The sequence below is a fragment of the Dendrobates tinctorius genome, unplaced genomic scaffold (genome assembly GCF_039654945.1).
Source record: "Dendrobates tinctorius isolate UK_male_01 unplaced genomic scaffold, ASM3965494v1 ptg000093l, whole genome shotgun sequence".
NCBI classification, from domain to species: domain Eukaryota; kingdom Metazoa; phylum Chordata; class Amphibia; order Anura; family Dendrobatidae; genus Dendrobates; species Dendrobates tinctorius.
This window is the reverse complement of record NW_027361761.1, coordinates 10606948-10626136: the sequence shown is the minus strand read 5'-3', so window position 1 is coordinate 10626136 and position 19189 is coordinate 10606948.

Sequence of the window (19189 nt, the reverse complement as noted above, 5' to 3'; positions counted from 1 at the left end):
TGGGAGAGGGTAGGTATTTCTCACCATAATTTTATTTAGTTCCCGGAAATTGAGGCATGGGCGTAAACCACCATCTTTTATCCTGAGAAAAAAGAATCCAGCTGCCACAGGTAAGACAGAGGGATGGATGTGACCTTTGCGTAGACTATCAGAGATATAGTTTTTCATAGCGGTGCGTTCTGGCCAGAAAGATTATACAAATGGTCTTTGGCCAATTTAGAACCCAGAATAAGATTAATGGTACAGTCATAAGGATGGTGTGATGGCAAGACCTCAGCCTCTTTTTGGAGAACACATCCCCAAAGTCCTTCAGGTACTCCAGAATACCCTACGGACTAATAGCAGATACAAAAATAGCAGAAAGACAATCATTGGAATAATTAGGATCCCCTTTTAACAATATAATGAAATCCCCAGTCTATAACAGGGTTATAACTCTGTAACCAGGGGAATCCCAACACCAGTCGCGCAGGAAGATTATTCATAACATAACATGAAATTTGTTACTTTTGCAAGGAACTCCTCAGAGACAAATTTTGAGCTAACTGTGTCTTATCAATGGCATGATATGGATGAGAGTCTCTAGCCTAACTGTCCCTAACTTTAACGTGGACACCAGACTAGAATCAATGAAGTTCATGGAAAATCCACAGTCCACAAAAGCTGAAGTGAATGCGAAACCACCTCCATAACACAGTTCCACCTCTAACAAAACATTTTGAAATGATCAAAATGGTACCAGAGAGTCTGGGTGACCTCCTTGACAATCACCCACACTCTGCAGCTTGTTACTCAATGGACAAGAGGATCAGTTCTTTTTTCAATGTCCCGAATCTCCACAATAAAAGCAAAATTTCCCATCACGTCATTGCTTCCTTTCTTTCTCCTTGAAGTTGATGGCACCAACTTCCATAGTCTTCGTTAATGGTATCACATCATACTTGGTAGGCAATACAAGAATCTCATGCTGGATAATTCCTCTCTCACGTAACTTCCGGGTCATGGCCTTCTCCAGGGAACTGGGTGGCGTATGGATGGCCAGCGTGTCCTTGAGTTGTTCAGAAAGTCCTCTCCTGAACTGGCATCTCAAAGCAGAGTCATCCCAAAACACCGCAGTAGACCACCATCTAAACACAGAAAATATCATTCAGCAGTGAGATTACTCTGGGAGAGACCCATGATCATGTCCTCTGTTACCCTGACCCGGTTTGGTTCATCATAAATCAGTCCTAAAGTCTCAAAGAACCTGTCCATAGACGTACGTTCAGGGGTGGAAGCAGGTAAAGAAAAAGCCCATGTTAGAGGCCCCTCCCGGAGTAATAAAATAATTATCCCCACCCATTGACTCTTATCTCCAGAGGATCTGGGTCTAAGGGAAAAAAATAACTTACAACTTTCTATGAATGCAAGAAACCTCTCCTTCTCTCCAGAGAAAGTATCAGGGAGCCTGACCGTAGGTTCAGGAGAGTGTAAGGATACATCAGTGGGGTTAGATTGCCTAACAGCTTATTTTTAATCATGGAACCCTGAAAAGATTTAACAGTCTGAGTAAGCTCCTGCTGGAGTTGGTTGTGAGAGGAAGCAAGAGCGCTATGTTCCACTGACAAATCCTGCATCATTTGGATCACATTGGACACCTGATCTGCCAAGTTACAAAGCGGATCCATGATCAGAGAAAAAAAATTCAAAATCCCCTTTAAATGTATAGGTCAGCTGTAATGTCATGCTACTGCAGTGCAGTCTAGCGCAACCTTCACCAGGGGGTGCTGATGAGGGAAGAGATGTTGCACACACAGCGCAGCAACACTGAGCAGTAGCATAAGCGCCACCAGTTGGTGAAAGGGTGGTCAGACAAGCCAAGTCAGAAACAGTCAGGAGCAGAAGTACCCGAGGTCACAGCAGTACACGTGGTCAGAAACAAGACAGGGGGTCAGCAATGGTCGGAAGCAGATAAGACTAAGACAGAAGACAGAAGCAAGTCTGAATGCAAGCCAAGTCAAAACTAGGGAGTCAACAAACTTAGAGGGAAATACTGAGTCAGGACAGACAGAGGGTATAAACAGACACGGTGCAAGACAGGGATCACAGCAGTACTACTCAGGATATACAGAGTCAGATATACATGTTGAAGGCAGAACTATAGCTGACTCCGCCTGCAGGATGCAGTGGAGCTAAATACAAACCTGAGACCAGACTGAGGCTGAGAAAAGTTAACCCCTGAAATGACCAGAGCGAGAACATGGAAATACAGGACTCAAACCTGGTTTGGATCATGACAATTACTAAGTCTGTCAACCACCACCCAAACCACAGTATTACCTTTGAAAGGAGTGAGATCAGTGATAAAATCCATGGACAAATGAGTCCAAGGTCTATCTGGAATTGGCAATGGCACCAATTCCCCAGCCGGACGGTTATGGGAGCATTTAGCACGGGCACACTTATCACAAGCAGACACAAACATGGCAATATCAGAAGACATGGAGGACCACCAGAACAGTCTAGCAATAGCTCTCCGGGTGTTTGAGACTCCTGGATGCCCACTGAGAGCAGAGTCATGAAACTCCCGGAAAACCCAAAACCGATACTGAATCGGGACAAAGACCTTATTCTCCGGCAATGATGGAAGAGCAAGAGACTGAGCCTTATGAATCTCCTGGCTCCAACTGGGAGGACACCCCAGCAATGACCACCCCGTGCTGAAGAATGGAGGAGGGAGGTTCAGGAGGTGACACCGGATCTAAACTGCGAGACAAGGTATCGGCCTTGACATTCTTGGAACCAGGTCCAAATGTGATGGAAAAATGGAACCGTGAAAAAAAAAGCGACCACCTCGCCTGCCTAGGAGTTAAGCGTTTAGTCGACTCAATGTAGGACAGGTTCTTGTGGTCCATAATCGCCGTAATCCAATGAATAGCCAGCCCCCTTCGAAAAGTGCCTCCATTCTTCAAAAGCCAGTTTTATGGCTAATAACTCCGATTCCCGACATCCTAATCTCTCTCAGCAGGAGAAAATTTCTTGGAGAAAAATGCACAATGCCTTAAATTAGTCAAAGTGATGGGTCCCTGAGACAACACTGTCCCCACTCCCACCTCCGATGCGTCTACATCAACAATGAATGGTTCAGACGGATCAGATATTACCTCTAGTAATGCTTACCAAGCCGATCACCATCTGGGTCATAAATAGCTCCATGCTATCCTCTCAGATCACACATCAGACCATTCCTCTTTCCCTTGCAATATCACCAAAACATCAGGAGATAATTTGTTGGTAATTTCTGAAGGTATTGACGAGGTATTGTTAGGTATACCTTGGTTGTATCACTGTTCACCTCACATTGACTGGTCTATTGGGAGCATACTAGAATATAGTAGGTCATGTGAGGGACAGAGGGACAGTGTCTGGGGTCCAAGGTTCAGGTCGGTTTTTCTGAGGTCAACACAGAGCTAACCACTCTCCCTAAACATTATTGGTAATACGCACGGAGACTTTTCTTCCTCATCGCCCTTGTGACTGTCCTTTAGACCTCATACCGGGCTCTAAGCCTCCCCGGGGGCAGGTCTACAATTTATCTCTCCCAGAGACTGAGGCTATGGTCCAATATATCAAGGAGAATTTGGATAGAGAACTTATTAAGAAGTCAGTGTCTCCTTCTGGGGCCGGGTTCTTCTTTGCTCAGAAGAAGAATGGGGAACTGCGTCCATGCATTGACATAAATACCCTCTGCCACTCATCTCGGAGCTCTTCAACAGTCTTTGAAGGGGCTAGGGTCTTTTCCAAGTTAGAGATACATGATGCTTACAACCTAATACGTATTCCAGAAGGGTATGAATGGAAGACCACATTTAATACTTGGGACGGTCATTATGAGTATCTGGTAATGCCGTTAGGTCTCTGTAACGCTCCCGCTGTCTTCCAAGTCTTTGCTAATGACATCTTTCGGCAGCTATTGTCCACCTCGGTAGTAGTATATCTGGATGATATACTTATTTACTCTCCAGATATTGATACTCACTGAAGAGATGTTTGTAAGGTCTTCGAACTTCTGCGCGCCAATTCCCTTTTCGTTAACTTAGAGATGTGTGTTTTTGAGCGGGAATCTTTGCCTTTCAAGGGGTATATTATCTCGGCCAAGGGGTTGGCCATGGATACTGCTAAACTGAAGTCTGTGATGAACTGGCAAGAGATGCATTCCCTTAAAGCGGTGCAGCACTCTATGGGGTTTATGAACTATTATCGCCAGTTCATCCCTCACTTCTCTACCCTTGTAGCTCCTCTGGTAGCCCTCGCCAAGAAGGGAGTTAATCCATATTTGAGGTGAATTCCTCTTCCATCGGTGCGGGAGCAGTCCTATATCAGAAGGATACTTATGGTCAGAAACACTCATGTTTCTTCTTCTCTAAGACCTTCACACAGGTGGAGAGGAACTATTCCATCGGGGATAGGGAGTTACTGGCCATGAAGTTAGCCTTCTCTGAGTGGAGACATCTCCTAGAGGGAGCCCAGTATCTTTTTCAAGTGTTTACTGACCACAAGAATCTGCTTTATTTGCAGATGGCCCAGTGGCTGAATTTTCGCCAGGCCATATGGTCCTTATTCTTCTCCCGGTTTCATCCTTAATTTTCTCTCTGGGGAGAAGAATTTACGTGCCGATGCCCTATCCCATTCTGTTGTCTCATCTGATGAGGGGGATGAGCCACGGCATATTGTCCCTTCAGAGAGTCTTCAAACTGTGGCTCCAGTGTCTCTGGAGCAGGTGCCTCTGGACAAATCCTATATTCCATCTAACCTGCATCGGGAGGTCCTATGTTGGGCACACTCCTTCAAGGTAGGAGGGCATTTTGGCACTGAGCTGTTGGCGTGAACTTATTGGTGGCCGCGGATGGCTCAGTATGCAAGGGATTACGTTCAGGCTTGCGTTTCTTGTGCCAGGAATTGGTCTTCCTGGCAGAGATCCACGGGCTTTTTTCATCCTTTGCCGGTGGCAGATAGGCCCTTGTAGATGGTTGGGATGGATTTTATTGTGGACTTGCCCAAATCTCATAACAACAGGGTTATTTGCGTGGTTACCGACCATTTCTTAAAAATGGTACATTTGGTCCATCTTCCTCGCGTTCCTTCAGCACAGGCCTTGGCGGTACTGTTTGGAAAACACATATTCTGCCTTCATGGGATGCCTGACAAGATTGTCAGCGATCGGGGTCCCCAATTTGCGTTCCGGTTCTGGAGGGAGCTTTTTCGGCTGCTTAGTATAGAGCTCAATCTCTCTTCGGCGTATCATCCCGAGACAAATGGACTGGTAGAGAGGGCCAACCAAACTCTCATCACGTACCTAAGGCATTTTGTTTCTGCCAGGTATGATGATTGGGCATCCTTGCTGCCCTGGGCAGAGTTTGCGTTAAATAACTCCGTCTCTGATTCCACTGGACAGACGCTTTTGCTCCTTAATTACGGTCAGCATCTGCATGTACCTGTGCCCATTCCCATCTCATCCTCCGATCCTAGGGTGGTGTATTGGGCAGTGGAGGTGCGTGACATCTGGGATCACACGCAGGATGCTATTAGGGCTTCTAAGGAGAGGATGAGGGTCTCCGCCGACGCCCATCGCTGTCCCGCTCAGGTCTTTGCCCCTAGCAATTTAGTGTGGCTCTCTGCTCGTAACATCAGGCTGTGTGTAGAGTTCAATAAATTTGCTCCCCAGCTATATAGGTATTTTCAAGGCGCTGGAACAGGTGTATCCTGTGGTATATCGTCTCAGCCTTCCTCCACATCTGAACATCACTGACACCTTCCATGTGTCTCTGTTGATGCCTGTATATATAACCCGGCCAATCGGGACTCCTGACAGGAGCTCGGATACATCTTCGGACAATTTTGAGGTCAATGCCATTGTCAGGTCCAAGGTGGTGCATGGCAAAAAATTCTTTTTGGTGGACTGGAAGTGTCATGGGCTAGAGGATAGGACCTGGGAGCCAATTGAGCATATTCATGTACCCCAGCTCATTGCAGCTTTTGAGCATGACGAGCGTTGCAGGGGAGGGGAGGCTAGGGGGATAATGTTGGGCACCGGGATTCTCCCACTGCACGGGGTAGATTCCAAGCCTTGTCTGCCTCTGCAGTCTCCCTTTCTGCTCCGACCACATTGGGGTTTGCTCAACAAAGACATCGGTCTCAGAATCTTGCTCAGACCCGTGCGGTTTGCTTGGTTACTGTTGGGCCTTCCAGCCAAAGCTATGGTAACCAGCAAAAAGCAGCGGCTAATAGATGCTCCAGAGGCTAAGTCCAGAAATCACTCAGGTGATGTGGCATTTCCGGATTGGTCCACGAGCAAGTTCCTGTCTGACTGGACTTAAGCGGAGAATATAAAAGGGTCTTTGGTGCGCACATCAGCATACTAAGATCCTTTATGCTATGTGTGTGTCAGTGGATACATTACCATTCTGTGTGCACATGTGCCACTTCTAGCATGGTGATTGTGTCTCTAGGAAGGCAGTGTAGAGTGGGAACTCTCATAGCATCATAGAATCATAGAATCATAGAGTTGGAAGGGACCTCCTGGGCCATCTGGTCCAACCCCCTGTTCAAAGCAGGATTTGCTAAATCATCCCAGACAGATATCTGTCCAGCCTCTGTTTGAAGACTTCTATTGAAGGATAACTCACCACCTCTCGTGGCAGCCTGTTCCACTCATTGATCACTCTGTGAAAAAGTTTTTTCGGATATCTAATCTGTGTCTCCTCCCATTCAATTTCATCCCTCTGCTTCTAGTCTTTCCTTGTGCAAATGAGAATAATGATGATCCTTCTGCAATGTGACAGCCCTTGAGATATTTGTAGACAGTTATTAAGTCTCCTCTCAGTCTTCTCTTTTGCAGGCTAAACATTCCCAAATCCTGCAACCTTTCCTCTAAGACAGGGTTTGCAGACCGGTCACCTTTCTGGTCGCTCTTTTCTGAACTTGCTCCAGTTTGTTGATGTCTTTTTTAAAATGTGGCGCCCAAAACTGGACACAGTATTCAAGATGAGGTCTGACCAAAGAGGAGTAGAGGGCAATAATGACTTCACATGATGTAGACTGTATGCTTCTGTTAATACATCCTAGAATTGCATTTCAAACATCAAAGAAGTGAAAAACAATGAGGTTAATAAAATTATAAATTTTTATTAATTACAAATTAAAAATAACATAAATTGTATTAAAAAGACAGGACTGAGGTCTCCAACAAGGGGGTGGGGGAACCAGGTTCACCAGCATACAGCCTTTCCATTGGCCTTATTTTACATCGGTCAGTGACAGGTAACATCCTACCCTTTATATTGTACCAACTTATTTTTGTTATTTCCATGCTGTGCCTCCCTATTCCAGATATAACTTCTGTAAATTATTTCCCTCCCTAGCCAATTGGCATACTAGGCCATTTTTTCCTTTTGTAGTACTTACAGTACCCACTGTTGGAACATAGGCCTTAAACACTTTGGTGGGATTTTTCCTGATTCATTTTGAATTTTGAATATACTCTAAATAGCTATTTCGCACCCTCTGGAGATACCATATATCTTTTGCTAGTTGTTTCCTACCCCCCTTGTTGGAGACCTCAGTCCTGTCTTTTTAATACAATTTATGTTATTTTTAATTTGTAATTAATAAAAATTTATAATTTTATTAACCTCATTGTTTTTCACTTCTTTGATCCTCACGGTACCTTACGTGATGATTTTTGTTTGCAATATAATTATTGAAGTGATTATTGCCTTTTTGATTTAGGATCATGGGTATAACTAGAATTGCATTTGCCTTTTTTGCTTCTGCATCACACTGTTGACTCATATTCAGTCTGTGATCTATTAGTATACCCAAGTCTTTTTCACATGTGCTGTTGCTTAGCCCTATTCCTCCCATTCTGTATATGCTTTTTTCATTTTTATTGCCCAGATGTAGTACTTTGCATTTTTCCCTGTTAAAAACCATTCTGTTAGTTGCTGCCCACTTCTCCAGTTTATTTATATCTTTTTTAATCTTCTCTCTCTTCTCTAGTATTAGCTATCCCTCCTAGCTTTGAGTCATCAGCAAATTTAATCAGTTTACCCTCAATTCCTTCATCTAAATCATTGATAAAGATGTTGAACAATACAGGGCCCAGGGCAGAGCCCTGTGGTACCCCACTTGAGACATTCTTCCAACTGGATGTGCAGCCATTTGCGACCACTCGTTGGGTCCAATCACTACGCCAGTTTAAGGATTATGTGAGATACTTTGTCAAATGCTTTGCTGAAGTCAAGATATACTATATCTACAGCATTTCCCTGATCCACCCAATCAGTAATTCTGTCATAGAAGGAAATTAAGTTAGTCTGACATGACTTATTAGATACAAACCCATGCTGACTCTGTTTAATCACTTCATTCTTATCCAGGTACTGACATACATGTTGTTTAATAATTTGTTCAAAGATTTTTCCTGGTATAGAAGTCAGACTCACCGGCCTATAGTTGCCTGGGTCCACCTTCTTCCCCTTTCTGAAGATAGGAACAACATTTGCTCTTCTCCAGTCTTCTGGGACTTCTCCTGTTCTCCACGAATTTTCAAAGATTATGGAGAGCGGTTCAAAAATGTCTTCTGCTATCTCCTTCAGTACTCTGGGGTGTAATTCATCTGGACCTGGAGACTTTAATTCATTTAGGTTAGCTAAGTGTTTCCTCACTATATTTCTGTTTATAGTTATCCTGGATTCTTCTATTCCCTTAATAGGACAGTGAAGAATAGTTGATGTTACATTTCCTTTCTGAGAGAAAACAGATGCAAAATAGGAATTTAAAAGTTCGGCCTTCTCAACATCCTGTCTTACTATTTCATCATTTTCATCCTGTAGAAATCCTATAGCATCTTTGACTTTTCTTTTACTTTTGACATATCCCCAAAATCCTTTATTATTGCTTTTGACATCTCTTGCAAGCCTCAATTCATTGCCAGCTTTTGATAATCTGATTCGTCCCCTGCAGGTTCTGCAGACAGCATTATATTCTTCTGTAGATATGCCTCCCTCTTTCCATTTTATAAACATTTCTTTCTTCCTTTTTAGCATGTGCTTAAGTTCTGTGTTCATCCATCCTGGTTTCCTTAAATGCTTCCTATTCTTCCCTCTTTTCAGAATTGTTAACGATTGTGCTTTGAGAATTTCATTTTTCAAGATTTCCCATCCTTCCTGGACAATTTTGTCCTTAACTATATGGGTCCACTGCATCCTGCATTTGTCTGGAGGCCTGGACGGGTAAACCTTTTTGCTTTTTTGCTGTTTTCTATCATTGGAGGATTTTTAAGTCCTCTTTCTGTGCTATTTCTAAAATTACCTTTAACCCTTTGGTCTTTTTTACCCTTTGTATGCTCCATTTTTGCCCATGTGCTTTTGTGGTCATTTGTCTCCTATCCCACTGTTTTCCTGTTTCCTGTTAAAGTCACAATAAAACTGTATTTCATATTTTCTTAAATATGTGGTTTTGGACTCTTTTGATCGCCTCTTTTCTCCTATATATTTTTGATGTTTTTTGCGATTGTCCTTTTACGTCCATATGCAAACCCATTACATATGACCATATTTCAATATATGCTATATAATTAATCTGTTACAATTTTCTTAATGGGTTTGTTTCCATGAAATGGTTACCGAGTAGAACCCAAGAAGGCTGATAAGAGTGGGCTGGCAAAGCAACAGCCTGAAACTAGTCTTAAGAAGGGCATACGGTATTGCTGCGGTTGTGAAGAACACCACGACGGTCTCTGTCCAAAGGATCTAAAGCTCCAGAACCTTGGGCCAGTAGGAGAGGCTGCCCTTGGTGACAGTACCTCCCCTCCACTAAAGTCTGTGATTGCTCCGGTGCCTTGTGGGAGCTTCGGCCCTGCAGATGTTTTAAAGCTGCAAGCCAGATGGAGTCTGTGTGTGGTTCCTGTTCCACAGCTCCAGAATCCAGTGAGGGTGTTTGGTGATGGACGAGCCCTACATATGAACAGACCAGTGTTGAAGGGACAACTACAGCTTCAAATCAGGATGTTATGTACAGAGAAGTTTGTTTTCCACTTGCTGACCAGTTTGCCTATCTGTTGTTTTTAGCCGGGTACTCTACTGCCCGTTTTGGGGACCCAGCGTGGTGCTGCATTTGGAAATACCAAGTCACTAGAGGTGTCTAGTTCCAATACTGCAAGGTCAGTCTACAGTGTTTTCACCTTCTTCATATCTACTGGCTATTGTGTCATGGCGTACTGACGTCACTGAAGAAAGGGAAGCAGTGACGCCCTCTCCACACACCTCCTGTGACAATACCAGTGACTAGAGTTGAGCGACTTTTGGTTTTTTAGGGTCGAGTTTCGTTTCGTGAAACCCGACTTTTCCAAAAGTCGGGTCGAGCAAGATCGGCCGATTATAGGGAAAAGTCGGGTGTCGTCCCGAAACACGAAACCCAATGTAAGTCAATGGGGAATAAAAGTCGGCAGTGAGAGGAGGACAGGAAACACACCTACAGTGCTCATTTGAATGCCAAAAGCATCAATTCTTCTTACTTAAGCTTGTCAACCTTAATTAACTTCATAATACAAGTTACGCACTGAAAAATGGGGGTTATTTGGCTAAAGTTGTGGGGGGGTAGGGCTGGCTCCAGGTTTTCATGTGCCCTGGGCGAAAGAGCGCCCCTTTAACACATACCACAACTCATCATGCTCCGATACGGCAGAGAAATAGCGGTATAGTACAATGAAAAATACTTCACTTTTTACATCTCATGACGAGGCCCATCTATTTCTCCATACAGAATCATTGGTCCCATATAATGTTTGAAACAGTATATGATGAGCTCCACATAATGCTACAGTATATGTTGGTCCCCATGGATGAAGCTCCAGTGTCTTATGGGCCCAAATAATGCTCCAAACATAATGGGCCCCATTTCTAATGCTCTAGTGTATAATGGGCCCTGTAAATGCTGCTCCAGTGTCTGATGTCCACCTTTGGAATGTTCCAGTGTATGGTGGGCCCCATCTATCATTCTCCAGAGTATAGTGCTCCGCAAAAATTGCTGTCCCAACATTGAAAACAATCAAATAAGTCTCCTCGCTAGGGAATCCCTGTACTAGTCTGGACTCCTCGTCGTCCCCATCTTCCATCTCACTGCACAGTATTTCAACCTTGCAAGTGCTGTGATCCTGAGCAAGCAGGGGGGGCCCACTCATTGGCGACGGCACTGGCACAGGGCCCCTGATAGTACGGTGGTGTGTCTGATGGCGGGTGGGCCGAACCTGCACTTTCATCTGCAGTTTCCTCTTTGTCACCGTGTAAGATGGAACTGTATATGGGAAGGGTAACCTGAGTTTCATCAGGGTCAGATTCAGGCCGTGTAGCGTGCGAGGGGAATGTAGTGGTCTGGGTCAATGTACCAGCAGATTTATTGAGCAGTGGCTGGGCATCAGTGCACTTGTGTCGCCCCCAGGAGTACGGTCGCCACAGTGGTATTACCTTCCTCCTAGGGAGTGTGATGTCATGCTTGGGAGCAACGAAGGATCTCTCTAGCAGGTTAACTTATTGGGCGGCGTTATTCCCACGAGTCATGACCCTCCAAACAGCGTTCAGGAAGGCAAAGTGTTTGTTTTACGTGGGCAGTATGGTTGCAAAGCTGAACCTTAAAGGAATGTCCAGAAGGGCACCACCAGGAGTGGAGCCTATGGTTAAATTCGACTCCACCTGGGAAACCTCAACCATGCCAGCTACAGAACAGATGCACACATTGCAAGCTTAATTCCATTAACGAACGAGACTCCGTCATGCCCCGCGGTCCGAGTCCGGCTTACTAGAGGGACACGTGAGGCTCTGGCACATGAGATTGGCCAATAACTGGTGTGTCATGCCCTTACATGTCCGTGGCTGCATGTGCGCTACACTGAAAAGGCCAGCGTTTGTCGCTTACAGGTGCAGATAACCCGCTGAACAACGTTAGTGATGGGGATCACTGATTACAATTATTACCCACGAACGATGATTTCCCAGTAAGTGCAGGTCAACCGCAGTTCCGGAATTAGGCCTAACCGTCATTCCTGAAAAAATGAAAAACTTACGTGTGCAAACCACAGGTGCTGTAGCTTGCTTAACAGCTCGCCAGCCGTTCTCACGCCCAGTATGGATTACACGTGATTGCACAAAGGTGAGATAGGGTACCGTATCCCCGGATAACATGTATGGATAGCGTACACATTCAAAAGATATGTCTATACATCAGGAGGCAGGCTCAGACGGTGTTAGGCCCAGTATGGCTTGCACGTGATTGCAAAAAGGTGAGAAAGGGTACCGTATCCCCGGATAACATGTATGGATAGCGTACACATTCAAAATATATGTCTATACATCTGGAGGCAGGCTCAGACGGTGTCAGGCACAGTATGGATTTGACGGCCCAGACTACACAGCGGAGGAGCAGGAAGAGGTAAAGATTGCAAATGCTGGGGCCCTGCCCAAGCAAGGGAGGCCCACTCGTGGGCGTCGGTACTGGCACTGGGCCCCTCATAGTACGGCGGTGTGTCTGACGGCGGGTGTGCACCACCACCGTCAGAGACACTTGATTGCACTATGAGGGACCCTGTGCCAGTGCCCGCGCCCAAGAGTCGGCCTACCCACCTGTCCAGGGCAATGGCACTCGCACGGTGTCGTGCGCTAGGTGGTGACCCCGGCCATGGGGGGGGCAGCACAGTTAAGGAGTTTTAGAAAGTGGCATATGTTGATGTTGGACATTCAGCTGATGCAAAAGGCGAAATAGGTCAAGTCCCAGGAAGAGGTGGACCAAAGCAAGCCATTTTTCTGTCACCCTATGTGTCATCAGGGGAAGGTGGGACAAAATCCTTGGAAACCCATGCATGGTTCATTTTAATGAAGGTTAGATCATCCACATTTTGGGTTGACAGACGGGTCCTTTCTTCTGTCAGGATTGATCCAGCTGCACTGAAGACTCTTTCCGATAGCACACTTGCAGCTGGGCAAGCGAGCTCCTGTAAGGCATATTGGGCCAATTCAGGCCAGGTGTCCAGTTTAGCGGCCCAATAGTCAAAGAGGAATGACCTGTGTGGGAGAACATTGATATGGGAGGAAAAGTAGTTTGCAACCATAGTTGACAACTGCTGTCTCCTGTCACTTTCCATGCTGTATTACCAGTTGTGTGAGCGGTACTTGAAAAATCAGTCCACAACATTGTCATGAAACCCCTGTCTCCAACGCCACTTCTGCTGTGTGCACCATGAACACCTCTGCCAAGCTGCCCCCGGCCCATACGGCTCGTGTGAGAACCATCACCGCTGCTGTGTGCTGGGAATGCCTCAAGCAACCGATTTACCAGAGTTGCTTGTTTATTAGCCAATATTAGGTCAAGGTTCTCCTGTGGCATGATGTTTTGTAATTTGCCTTTATAGCGTGGATCCAGGATGCTGGCCAACCAGTAGTCGTCATCGTTCATCATTTTGGCAATGCGCGGGTCCCTTTTTAGGATCCGCAAGGCATAATCTGACATGTGGGCCAATGTTCCCGGTGTCAATGATGCACTGCGTGTGCTGGTTGGAGGAGCACTTTCTGGCAAATCCACATCCCTCCAGTCACGCACAAACCCTGTACCAGACCTTGCCACGCAAACATTTTCACTTGCCCCATGAGATGCATCCTCCTCCCCTAAGTAATCATCCCCATCATCATCCTCCTCCTCCTCTTCTTCCTCCAACTCATCCAGGAGAGGTCCCTGAGCAGACAATGGCTGAATGTCATCAAGGATTCCCTCTTCCTCCTCGTCAACATTGGCTGCAGACGCCTGCTCCTTAAGGTGCGTCAAAGTTTGCATGAGCAGACACATAAGTGGGATGCTCATGCTTAGGATGGCGTCATCTGCGCTTACCAGCCGTGTGCATTCCTCAAAACACTGAAGGACTTTACGGAGGTCTTTCAGCTTCTACCACTGCACACCTGTCAACTCCATGTCTGCTCTCAAAGTGCCTGGCCGTGTATCCTCCCACAAATGCATTATGGCCTGCCTCTGCTCGCACAGCCGCTCCACCATGTGCAGGGTGGAGTTCCACCTTGTTGCAATGTCGATAATGAGGCGGTGGTTGGGAAGGTGGAGCAATCGCTGCAGCTTCTGCATACGAACGGAGTGTACAGGCGACCGGCGGATGTGCGCGCACAGTCTTCGCACCCTATGGAGCAGGGCTGTTAACTCTGGATAATTTTTGAGGAAGCACTGCACCACCAGGTTCAAGGTGTGAGCCAAGCAAGGTATGTGGCTGAGTTTTGAAAGGGCTATGGCTGCCACAAAATTACGGCCGTTATCACTAACTACCTTGCCTGCCTCAAGATGTACACTGCCCAGCCATGACTCAGTTTGTCACTTCAAGTACTCGGCCAGCACCTCGGCAGTGTGTCTGTCGCCCAAACACATCATCTGCAACACAGCCTGCTGACGCTTTCCACTAGCTGCTCGATATGGGGACACCTCGTGTGCAACAGTGGCAGCTGCAGATGGAGTGCTCGTACGACTCCGCTCTGTGGACGAGCTTTCGCTTCTGGAGGAGGAGGAGGAGGAGGGTCGAACGCCTACAGCCAACTGTTTCCTATACCGTGGGCTAGGCAGCACTGTCCCACCACCGCTGTCCCCTGTGGCCCTGCATCCACCACATTAACCCAGTGCGCAGTGATGGACACGTAACGGCCCTGGCCATGCCGACTGGACCATGCATCAGTTGTGAGGTGCACCTTTCCACTCACTGACTGCTTGAGTGCATGGACAATGCGGTCTTTTACATGATGGTGGAGGGCTGGGATGGCTTTGCGAGAGAAGAAGTGGCGACTGGGTAGGTAATAGCGTGGTACTGCATAGGCCATGAGTTCGCAGAAAGCTGCGCTTTCAACCAACCGATAGGGCATCATCTCAAACGAGATTAATTTGGCAATGTGGGCGTTCAAACCCAGTGTACGCGGATGAGAGACTGAGTACTTTCTTGACCTACTCATAGTGTCTGGGAGGGTGAGCTGGACTTGAGAGCTGCATATGGTGGAAGTAGCGGTGGACAGGGCGGACTGAGAGAGGGTTGATGATGGTGATGGAGTTGGTGTTCTTTCTGATGGCCTAGATTCAGTATTTCGTTGATATAACAGTGGGATTCCCTGACTGCTGTGGCCTTGCAACGACACCTCAACATTTCCTGCTGTGCTAACCGGTGGGCTTACAGTGGGGGAAACAATGTAGCGTTGCTGACTACCTTCTTTGTGATCAGTTGCACATGTGGCACTTGAGGTTTGGTGTTGTGTCCACGCTTGCAAGTGCATGCTGGTTAAATGTCTAAGCATGCAACTGGTATTCAAATTTTTCTTCAAATTTTTCAGATTTTTCCCTCGGCTAAAGGTCTTTGCGCACTTCTTACAGATAACCTTGGCCTGATCATGAGGATTTTGTTCAAAAAAGTGCCACACTGCACTCTTCCTACTTTGGCAGACATTTTGCGGCCTAGCACGCTGTGATCTTTTGACCCTCTGGACAAGCTGTCCAGCAACTCTTTTGATTTTTGGAACCTGTCTTTGGAGTGCTCCGGGCCTGCCAGATAACAGCTGTTGCGATGTCGATGTCTGCTGTGGATGCTCCTCATCTGAGCTATTGGAAGCAGCACCCTCTTCCCCCAATGGATGCCAATCTGGGTCAACAACTGGGTCATCCATCACCTCCTCTTCAATGTCATGTGCACCTTCCTCTGTTTCACCGTGTATGGTGGTATAGTGTGCGGGAAGGGGCACCTGAGTCTCATCAGGGTCAGAATCTTGCTCTGTACACTGCGAGGACAATGTAGTGCTCTGAGTGAATGTACCAGCAGAATCATCTATCAGCGGCTGTGCATCAGTCCACTCCATGTCAGATTCATCTTGGCCTGGGTAATTCACCATTTCACTTGATAATCCAGGCATGGTATGTGAAAACAGCTCCATGGAGTAATCAGTAGTATGGCCTGCGTCATCCTTCAATCTTGGTTGGGGTGAAGGACACAAGGAAAGATGTGGTTCATGAACATGAGCCTCCAATGACGACTCAGTGCTTTTACTTTTTACAACTTCAGAAGAGGAGGCGATAGAGCTGGAGGCTGAGTCAGCAATGTAAGACAAAACTTTTTCCTGATGCTCTGGCTTTAAAAGCGGTTTGCCAACTCCTAGAAAACTAAGCCTTCGAAGCCTTATGGAGCCAGACGATGACGCAGGCTCAACACCTCCTGCATTCGGTCCTATTTTGCTTTTGCCACTACCATCAGATCCACCACCAACACCATCATTACCAGCTGCCAACCCCTGCCCAATTCCACGGCCTCTTCCACCAGCCTTCCTCATTTTTGGTAGAAATGTAGACAAAATCCAACAAACTATATAGTAATGTAAAACAAGGTACAAGGTGTCTATAGGACAGGGGAGATTTAGATTTTCTGCACACACTAGTGGACACTGGACACTTTTGGATTGTGTGAGGCCCACTGAATATCAGAGCGCTATGTCACAGGCTCGATGGCACAGGTGTGAAAAAAGTGACTACAGGATAAGGGAGATTTTGAATTTCTGCACACACTAGTGGACACTGGACACTTTTGGATTGTGTGAGGCCCACTGAATATCAGAGCGCTATGTCACAGGCTCGATGCAGGTGTGAAAAACGTGACTACAGGATAAGGGAGATTTTGAATTTCTGCAGACACTTGTAGACACTGGACACTTGGATTGTGTGAGGCCCACTGAATATCAGAGCGCTATGTCACAGGCTCGATGGCACAGGTGTGAAAAAAGTGACTACAGGATAAGGGAGATTTTGAATTTCTGCAGACACTTGTGGACACTGGACACTTGGATTGTGTGAGGCCCACTGAATATCAGAGCGCTATGTCAGAGGCTCGATGGCACAGGTGTGAAAAAAGTGACTACAGGATAAGGGAGATTTTGAATTTCTGCAGACACTTGTGGACACTGGACACTTGGATTGTGTGAGGCCCACTGAATATCAGAGCGCTATGTCACAGGCTCGATGCAACAGGTGTGAAAAAAGTGACTACAGGATAAGGGAGATTTTGAATTTCTGCAGACACTTGTGGACACTGGACACTTGGATTGTGTGAGGCCCACTGAATATCAGAGCGCTATGTTACAGGTTCGATGGCACAGGTGTGAAAAAAGTGACTAGAGGATAAGGGAGATTTTGAATTTCTGCAGGCACTTGTGGACACTGGACACTTTTGGATTGTGTGAGGCCCACTGAATATCAGAGCGCTATGTCACAGGCTCGATGGCACAGGTGTGAAAAAAGTGACTACAGGATAAGGGAGATTTTGAATTTCTGCAGACACTTGTGGACTCTGGACACTTTTGGATTGTGTGAGGCCCACTGAATATCAGAGCGCTATGTCACAGGCTCGATGGCACAGGTGTGAAAAAAGTGACTACAGGATAAGGGAGATTTTGAATTTCTGCAGACACTTGTGGACACTGGACACTTTTGGATTGTGTGAGGCCCACTGAATATCAGAGCGCTATGTCACAGGCTCGATGGCACAGGTGTGAAAAAAGTGACTACAGGATAAGGGAGATTTTGAATTTCTGCACACACTAGTGGACACTGGACACTTTTGGATTGTGTGAGGCCCACTGAATATCAGAGCGCTATGTCACAGACTCGATGCAGGTGTGAAAAACGTGACTACAGGATAAGGGAGATTTTGAATTTCTGCAGACACTTGTAGACACTGGACACTTGGATTGTGTGAGGCCCACTGAATATCAGAGCGCTATGTCACAGGCTCGATGGCACAGGTGTGAAAAAAGTGACTACAGGATAAGGGAGATTTTGAATTTCTGCAGACACTTGTGGACACTGGACACTTGGATTGTGTGAGGCCCACTGAATATCAGAGCGCTATGTCAGAGGCTTGATGGCACAGGTGTGAAAAAAGTGACTACAGGATAAGGGAGATTTTGAATTTCTGCAGACACTTGTGGACACTGGACACTTGGATTGTGTGAGGCCCACTGAATATCAGAGCGCTATGTCACAGGCTCGATGCAACAGGTGTGAAAAAAGTGACTACAGGATAAGGGAGATTTTGAATTTCTGCAGACACTTGTGGACACTGGACACTTTTGGATTGTGTGAGGCCCACTGAATATCAGAGCGCTATGTCACAGGCTCGATGGCACAGGTGTGAAAAAAGTGACTACAGGATAAGGGAGATTTTGAATTTCTGCAGACACTTGTGGACATTGGACACTTGGATTGTGTGAGGCCCACTGAATATCAGAGCGCTATGTCACAGGCTCGATGGCACAGGTGTGAAAAAAGTGACTACAGGATAAGGGAGATTTTGAATTTCTGCAGACACTTGTGGACACTGGACACTTGGATTGTGTGAGGCCCACTGAATATCAGAGCGCTATGTTACAGGCTCGATGGCACAGGTGTGAAAAAAGTGACTACAGGATAAGGGAGATTTTGAATTTCTGCAGGCACTTGTGGACACTGGACACTTTTGGATTGTGTGAGGCCCACTGAATATCAGAGCGCTATGTCACAGGCTCGATGGCACAGGTGTGAAAAAAGTGACTACAGGATAAGGGAGATTTTGAATTTCTGCAGACACTTGTGGACACTGGACACTTGGATTGTGTGAGGCCCACTGAATATCAGAGCGCTATGTCACAGGCTCGATGCAACAGGTGTGAAAAAAGTGACTACAGGATAAGGGAGATTTTGAATTTCTGCAGACACTTGTGGACATTGGACACTTGGATTGTGTGAGGCCCACTGAATATCAGAGCGCTATGTCACAGGCTCGATGCAACAGGTGTGAAAAAAGTGACTACAGGATAAGGGAGATTTTGAATTTCTGCAGACACTTGTGGACACTGGACACTTGGATTGTGTGAGGCCCACTGAATATCAGAGCGCTATGTTACAGGCTCGATGGCACAGGTGTGAAAAAAGTGACTACAGGATAAGGGAGATTTTGAATTTCTGCAGGCACTTGTGGACACTGGACACTTTTGGATTGTGTGAGGCCCACTGAATATCAGAGCGCTATGTCACAGGCTCGATGGCACAGGTGTGAAAAAAGTGACTACAGGATAAGGGAGATTTTGAATTTCTGCAGACACTT